Source organism: Tarenaya hassleriana, unplaced genomic scaffold, assembly GCF_000463585.1.
Source record: "Tarenaya hassleriana unplaced genomic scaffold, ASM46358v1 Cleome64, whole genome shotgun sequence".
In the NCBI taxonomy this organism is placed as follows: Eukaryota; Viridiplantae; Streptophyta; class Magnoliopsida; order Brassicales; family Cleomaceae; genus Tarenaya; species Tarenaya hassleriana.
The window spans coordinates 240727-248521 of NW_010968927.1; positions in this window are offsets into that span (position 1 = coordinate 240727).

Sequence of the window (7795 nt, forward strand, 5' to 3'; positions counted from 1 at the left end):
TCTGGCTATGTTTTCTGCTTGAACGGAGGCTCTTCATTATAGAGGCCAACTTGTGTACTTCTTCTTCATGGGTATTAGATACCGGATGTGCCTCGCACATTTGTGCAAATGTGCAGGGACTGCGAGGAAGTAGACAATTGGCAAAGGGAGAAGTAGATCTCCGTGTCGGGAATGGAGCAAAAGTTGCTGCATTGATCGTCGGGACTTATGATCTGACTTTACCTTCTGGCCTTGTATTGGAGTTGCATGATTGTTATTTTGTACCTGCTATCAGTAGGAACATCATATCGATTTCATGCTTAGACTCAGATGGTTTCAGATTTGTTATTGAGAACAAATGTCTGTCCATTTATAGAGGCGATTTATTCTATGGTAAAGGTTACCAGTTTAATGGCCTTTATATTTTGGAAGATGAACCATCTGGATACAGGTCGATCTATAATGTTAGTACCAAGCGGTTTAAGCCGAACGACTTAAATCCGACCTATCTCTGGCATTGTCGACTTGGTCACATCAATGAGAAACGCATTGCGAAGCTTCATTCTGATGGACTTCTTGATTCTTTTGATTATGAGTCAATTGAATCGTGCGATTCTTGTTTGATGGGCAAGATGACAAAATCTCCTTTTTCTGGAAAAGGAGAACGGGCTACAGAGTTGCTAGAACTCATACATAGTGATGTATGCGGTCCTATGAGCTCTCCCGCTAGAGGAGGTTATCTGTACTTTGTTACGTTTACTGATGATTTCAGTAGGTACGGTTATGTCTACTTGATGAGACATAAGTCTGAAACGCTTGAATTGTTCAAGATTTTCAGAAACGAGGTACAGAACCAACTTGGCAAGACGATCAAGTTGCTTCGATCTGATCGAGGTGGCGAGTATATGAGCCAAGAGTTCATTGACTATCTGGCAGATTGTGGGATTGTCTCACAGCTGACTCCACCTGGAACGCCAGAATGGAATGGCGTTTCCGAGAGGAGGAACCGAACCTTATTGGATATGGTACGGTCTATGATGAGTCAGGTCGATCTTCCTAAATCCTTCTGGGGATATGCTTTGGAAACTGCAGCGCTTATACTGAACAACTGTCCAACAAAGTCGGTTCAGAAGACTCCATATGAGATATGGACTGGGAAGCGTCCCAGGTTAGCATTCATGAAGATTTGGGGATGTGACGTTTACGTGAAACGTCTTGCTTCTGATAAGCTATCTGCCAAGTCTGATAAATGCATATTTGTGGGTTACCCTAAGGAAACTAAAGGGTACTGGTTCTACAACCCATCTGAGAACAAAGTGTTTGTTGCTCGGAATGGATCTTTCTTGGAGAGAGAGTTCGTCTCCAAGAGAGTTAGTGGGAGTAGAATAGATCTCGAAGAAGTTCGAGAACCACAAATAGTCGAAGAACCGAACGAACAGGTCGAAACAGTCCAACCTGTATCACGAGTTGTTGAGACAGCACCTCCTAGTGAACCTCGGAGATCTGGTAGAATTCGCCAAGAGCCTACAAGATATGGTTTTCTTGTGACTGGAAACGATGAACTCATGTTGTTAGAACATGACGAGCCTACGTCGTATTCAGAGGCTGTGGCGAGTTCCGATTCCGAGAAATGGCACCAGGCCATGGAGTCTGAGATGCAATCCATGTACGACAACAAAGTGTGGACTTTGGTCGATTCATTCGATGGTATTAAGACCATTGGATGTAAGTGGGTTTTCAAGAAGAAAACCGACATGGATGGCATCGTGCATACCTATAAGGCACGACTCGTCGCGAAAGGGTTTCGGCAGATTCATGGTATAGACTATGATGAAACCTTTTCACCAGTTGTGATGCTTAAATCCATACGGATTGTGCTGGCTATAGTTGCGTATTATGACTATGAGATATGGCATATGGACGTCAAGACCGCATTCCTTAACGGGAATTTGCTCGAGGATGTGTACATGACACAACCCGAGGGTTTTGTCGATCCTAAGAGTCCGAGGAAGGTGTGTAAGCTTCAGAGATCCATTTATGGACTGAAGCAGGCTTCGAGGAGCTGGAATCTTCGATTTGACGAGGCAGTCAAAACGTTTGGCTTCCTGCAAAACGAAGATGAGCCATGTGTTTACAAGAAGGTCAGTGGGAGCGCAGTGGTCTTCCTTGTACTTTATGTGGATGATATATTGCTCATCGGAAATGACATTCCTACCTTGCAAGGAGTAAAATCCTGGCTAGGATCGGTCTTTTCGATGAAGGACTTAGGAGAAGCCGCCTATATTCTAGGAATCAAGATCTATAGAGATAGATCGAGAAGGCTTCTTGGTCTAAGTCAGAGTACATACATTGACAAGGTCTTGAATCGGTTCAAGATGCAAGACTCCAAGAGGGGTGCCTTGCCAATGGGACATGATGTGGCTCTTAGCAAGACTCAGTGTCCAAGGACACAGGATGAGCAAGAGCGCATGAGTAGGATTCCATATGCCTCGGCAATTGGATCCATCATGTACGCCATGTTATGTACTCGTCCGGATGTATCATATGCATTGAGTATGACTAGTAGATATCAGTCTACACCAGGTGAGGCTCACTGGATTGCGGTCAAGAACATCCTTAAGTACTTGAGAAGGACTAAGGATTTGTTCTTGGTATATGGCGGATTGGAAGACGAGCTCGCTATAAAGGGTTATACCGATGCTAGTTTCCAAACCGACAGAGATGACTTCAGATCGCAGTCAGGTTACGTTTTCTGTCTAAACGGTGGGGCTATTAGTTGGAAGAGTTCCAAACAACCAACCGTTGCAGATTCGACTACAGAAGCCGAGTACATAGCAGCATCGGATGCAGCTAAAGAAGCTGTTTGGATCAGGAAATTTGTGGGAGACCTGGGGGTCATTCCTAGCGTTGCAGATCCCATTGACTTGTATTGTGACAACAATGGTGCGATCGCACAGGCAAAGGAACCCCGGTCACACCAGAGATCCAAACACATACTTAGGCGATTTCACTTGATTAGGGAAATCATCGACAGAGGAGACGTGAAAATAAGTAGAGTGTCGACAGATGATAATATTGCCGACCCGTTGACGAAGCCTCTCCCTTCGTCAAAGCATGATGGTCATGTTGTGGGTATGGGGATTAGATGCTTGTAGGATAGATCATAGAGCATAGTGGGAGATTGTTGGTTGTGATGCTCTAGGATGATCCGTGATATGACATTTTGACTATGTATTGATTCATTGGTTTATGAATGCATTACTTTTCCCGTTATATGATTAGCATGTTTGTTATATTATGGTAAATATCCTTGAATCATTGCAGATGATTCTAAATTCCCTGGTCAGTTATCATTGTGGGAACAATGATGAATTAAGACCAGCATGATGTGTGATAGATGATTATGATCATATGCATTAGATGCAAATCACAATCATGGGTTCTCGTTTGGAACGAGTTACTGGATGACCCGCATGAGATTGTCACATGGACATGAGTCATGACTTGAATCTCATACAGCGGTTCGTTCTTGGATCCTCAGACCTGAGATGTCTAGAGTATCTGATATGAGGAGTGACGTGTCTTAACTGCGTCAAACGTCGTCTTTAACCGGATGATCATAACGGCGTTGCTCAGATACGTTCATGAATCATATGCAGATAGTAGACATGCAATACGGGACTTGTCACCTCCTACGCAGGAGAGATGTCGCTGGGCCCCTCGTGGAAATCGGACTGTGAAAATGCGTGGCCACGCTATAGATGAATGTAGATCTATTTTATCAGTCGGTTTGCCTAGACGAGTAAGCGGTTGAACTTGAAGGGTGGCTCATACCATGCCCTTGTTCAACATATGACATCGTGAGACAAAGGATCAGAACTCGAACTATTGCTGGCTTTGTTAGATCACCTCTAACTCTATTCTAGGTGGGTAGTCATGGCGTCTTGCTAGAGGCTAACCATGACTTGTGGTTCGGGAAAGGTTTCCGAAGCCACTGCCACTTCGAATGGGCCTACAGGGTCACACACCATTAGGGATGGATCACACGTGAAGAGAACAACGCGAGAAAAGAGCGACGGAGCGATCTGGAAGAGTTCCAGATGGCCAGACCGTCCGGTCCAGACCTGGACCGGACGGTCCAGCCGTTCCGGAACGTTCGTTCCGCTGAGGAACGGACAAACCGTTTCCGCAAATGCCAGACCGTCCGTTCCAGGTCTGGAACGGACGGTCCAGGCGTCAAGAACGTCCGTTCTACGTTATAAAACGGACCGTCCGTTCTGCGTAGAATCAGAACGTCCGTTCCAGGCCTGGAACGGACGGTCCGACTTACGGGCAGTTTTCGGGTTTCGCGTTTTAAGGGTTTTGGGCAATCCTAATTAATATGAGAGCCGCCACAAACCCTAAAATAAGAACCTCAGACGTCCTAGATTCTAATGAGAGCTTAGAGAAGCTTGATTTTGAGTTATAGAGATTGGAATATCGATTCCAAGTCAAGGACATCGGTTTTCTCTTCACAAATCCTAGATGATACGTTCCAAAGCGTTGGAATTCATCCCGCCGGTACGTGTAGAGGAGTTGTGCTTTCAACTCTCGGTGATTAAAACAGGCCCTGGATCGATTGTTCTTCCAGATCTTGAAAGAACGAGGTAAGTATTCGAATCCCACGACGATATACACGATTGTTCGGGTTATTGCACAATTGGTTTTGTGTGACGTTTGGCTAGGTTTAGATCTTTCCTTCCGCTGCGTGAAACCTAGAATCCAAACCCTAGATCGATGAGATCGCATGCTAGGAACCCGAAGGGAACCCAACAGAAACATTATTTCTATTTCATGTCTGGATTTGGATGGTTTTCGATTTTTGATTGAGAACTCGAGTTTGATGATTTATCGAGACGATATTTACTATGGTAATGGTTATCTTGTTAATGGTTTATACGTCTTGAATGATCAGCCTTCGAACTCGACATCCATTATGTGGAAGTATAACCGTAATATAAAAAATAATATATAGATATATCTATAAAAACTGCTTCAGTAATTAATTAATTCAAACCTGATAAAGCTTCGTGTACATTCTGTGGAAGTATATCGGCAAAGGCAATAGGAAGTAAGCGCTGCATGAAGACGTGGCAATCATGACTTTTCATACCTATCAATTTATTTCCTTCAATATCAACACATCGAGAGATGTTTGAAGAATATCCATCTGGAAATTTCACATCTTCTTTCAACCATTTGAAGAAGTTTCTCTGAGCTTCTCCAGAAACCCGAAATATCGGGACGGGTGCCTTTCCATCCGATGTCAACTCTAGTTCTTTTCGCGAGCAAATTAATTTCAGATCCTTTCTTGAATTGACATTGTCCTTTGATCTTCCGGGAACATTCAGTACCGTATTAATGATGTTATCGAAAAAATTCTTTTCAATATGCATAACATCAAGATTGTGTCGTAACTTATGATGTCTCCAGTAAGGCAATTCCCAAAATATACTTTTTTTGTGCCAGTTGTGAAAATTACCATACCCTTCTATCTGCAAATGGCCATTCCCGCCGACGTCTGCTGTTTTTGCTAATCCATATGAACTCACGCAATCTTCCAGTCTTTCAAATAGTATTTCATCACCTGTAAGCTCAAGCGGAGCAGTGTCATTTACGACCCTATTCTTACGAAAATTCTTCTTGTTACGCCGTAACACATGATTGCTCGGGAGAAAACGACGATGACAATCAAACCAGCACATCTTTCTCCCGTTCTGCAACCAAAATGAATCAGTCTGATCCGTGCAATAAGGACAAGCTAGCCGCCCATGTGTTGTCCAGCCAGACAACATTAAATACGCTGGAAAATCACTGATGGTCCACATCAATACGGCACGAAGTAAGAAATTTTGCATAATCGACACATCATATGCCTCGGCACCAATGAGCCACAAATTGGTCAACTCTTCAATAAGCGGCTGAAGAAACACATCTAGACTTTTTCTAGGATGTTTAGGCCCCGGCACTAATATCGACAGGAATAAAAACTCTCTATTCATACACATGTCCGGAGGCAAATTGTACGGTGTCAGAATCACCGGCCACAGAGAGTAATTCGGACCAGACATTCCAAATGGATTAAACCCATCCGTACATAATGCTAAATATACATTTCTAGACTCGCTTGCGAAATCAGGAAATACCTGTTGAAAATGTTTCCAAGCCAATCCATCAGATGGATGATGCATTTCTCCTTCTGGAGTACAATGTTCCGCGTGCCAGCGCATATGTGATGCAGTCTTCTCGGATTGATATAACCGCTTTAATCGATCCGTTAATGGCATATAAAACATTCTTTTAAAAGGAATTAACTTGCCTTTTTTTGAAGATTTCCGTCGTGGTCGGTATCTGTCTTTGTCGCAGAATCGACATTGCATCAGATCTGTATCGTCTTTCCAGAAAATCATACAGTTGTTCTCGCACACATCAATCTTCTGATACGGTAAACCCAACGTCCGCATTAAACTCTTAGTTTCATAATAAGATTCAGGTGCAGTGTTACCTTCTGGGAGATAATGTTTAAACATCTGGGTGAAACCGTCCATACACCTTTCTGGAAGATTATAATCTGTCTTCATATTCATCAACTGTGAAGATAATGATAACCTTGAAAGACCTTCGACGCATCCATCGTATATCGCCGTATTCGCCGTATGAAGCATACCATAAAACCTTTTTGCTTCTACGTTGGGTTCCTCCTCCATGTGGGGCGATGGAACAATGTTGGGAAATGCATCACTCACCATTTCCGTGTATGGATTCCTTATTTCTTCTCCAAATGTCATCTCCGACGTCGTATTATTGATTTCTTCATATCCAACCATATGTACATCTTGTGATGATGATGTATCATAGGTTTCTCCATGTGCAAGCCAAACAAAAAAATTCGGCATGAAACCTTTACGATATAAGTGATTCCACACTTCACTCAAACTCCGCCATTTTTTATTCTGGCACTTTACACACGGACAAGGCAGCTTTTCGCTCTCCAAATACGACTGATTTGACGTGGCAAACGACATAAAATTTTGCAATCCTTCTTCATATTGCTTTGAGATTTGATTCGTAATAGAATCAATTCTTTCATACATCCATTGTCGAGAATAAAACGACATTTTTCTTTTGACACTTTCTATTTTTTTTTTCTCTTTGGTAAAGAGACTACATGCCGCGGCTGTTAAATAGAGTTCGAACATGCGACGGAAATGCGACGGAAAGCGACGGAATCCAATATTGCGACGGACGCACAACAGAATGCGACGGAATTAGGTCAAAACGAATAACACGTGTTTAACTACCTGCGACGCACCGAATCCGTCGCAGTCCCGACGGAAATGTCTGTCCCCATCCGTCGCTATGTTTGTGCGACGCAATATATCCGTCCCACTCCGTCGCATAATTTTCCGACGAAAGTTCGGTCGCAAATATCGGTCGCAGTCCGTCGCAATCCGTCTGACAAAATTACCGACGGAAATATGTTTCCAAGCCAATCCATCAGATGGATGATGCATTTCTCCTTCTGGAGTACAATGTTCCACGTGCCAGCGCATATGTGATGCAGTCTTCTCGGATTGATATAACCGCTTTAATCTATCTTGTTCTGCTCGCGAATTCCCTTGGCTAAGGGACGAGGAAAACGGAGAGGAGCCATCACCTTCTCCGAGTCATCAAGTTCCGGTCTCCTCCATTCAAGTCAAGCAGCCCGATGCGGAGACGAGCGGGAAGAAAGATTGGGATCCAGAGAGCGCGCCTAAGGTGGAATTGAAGCCCTTAC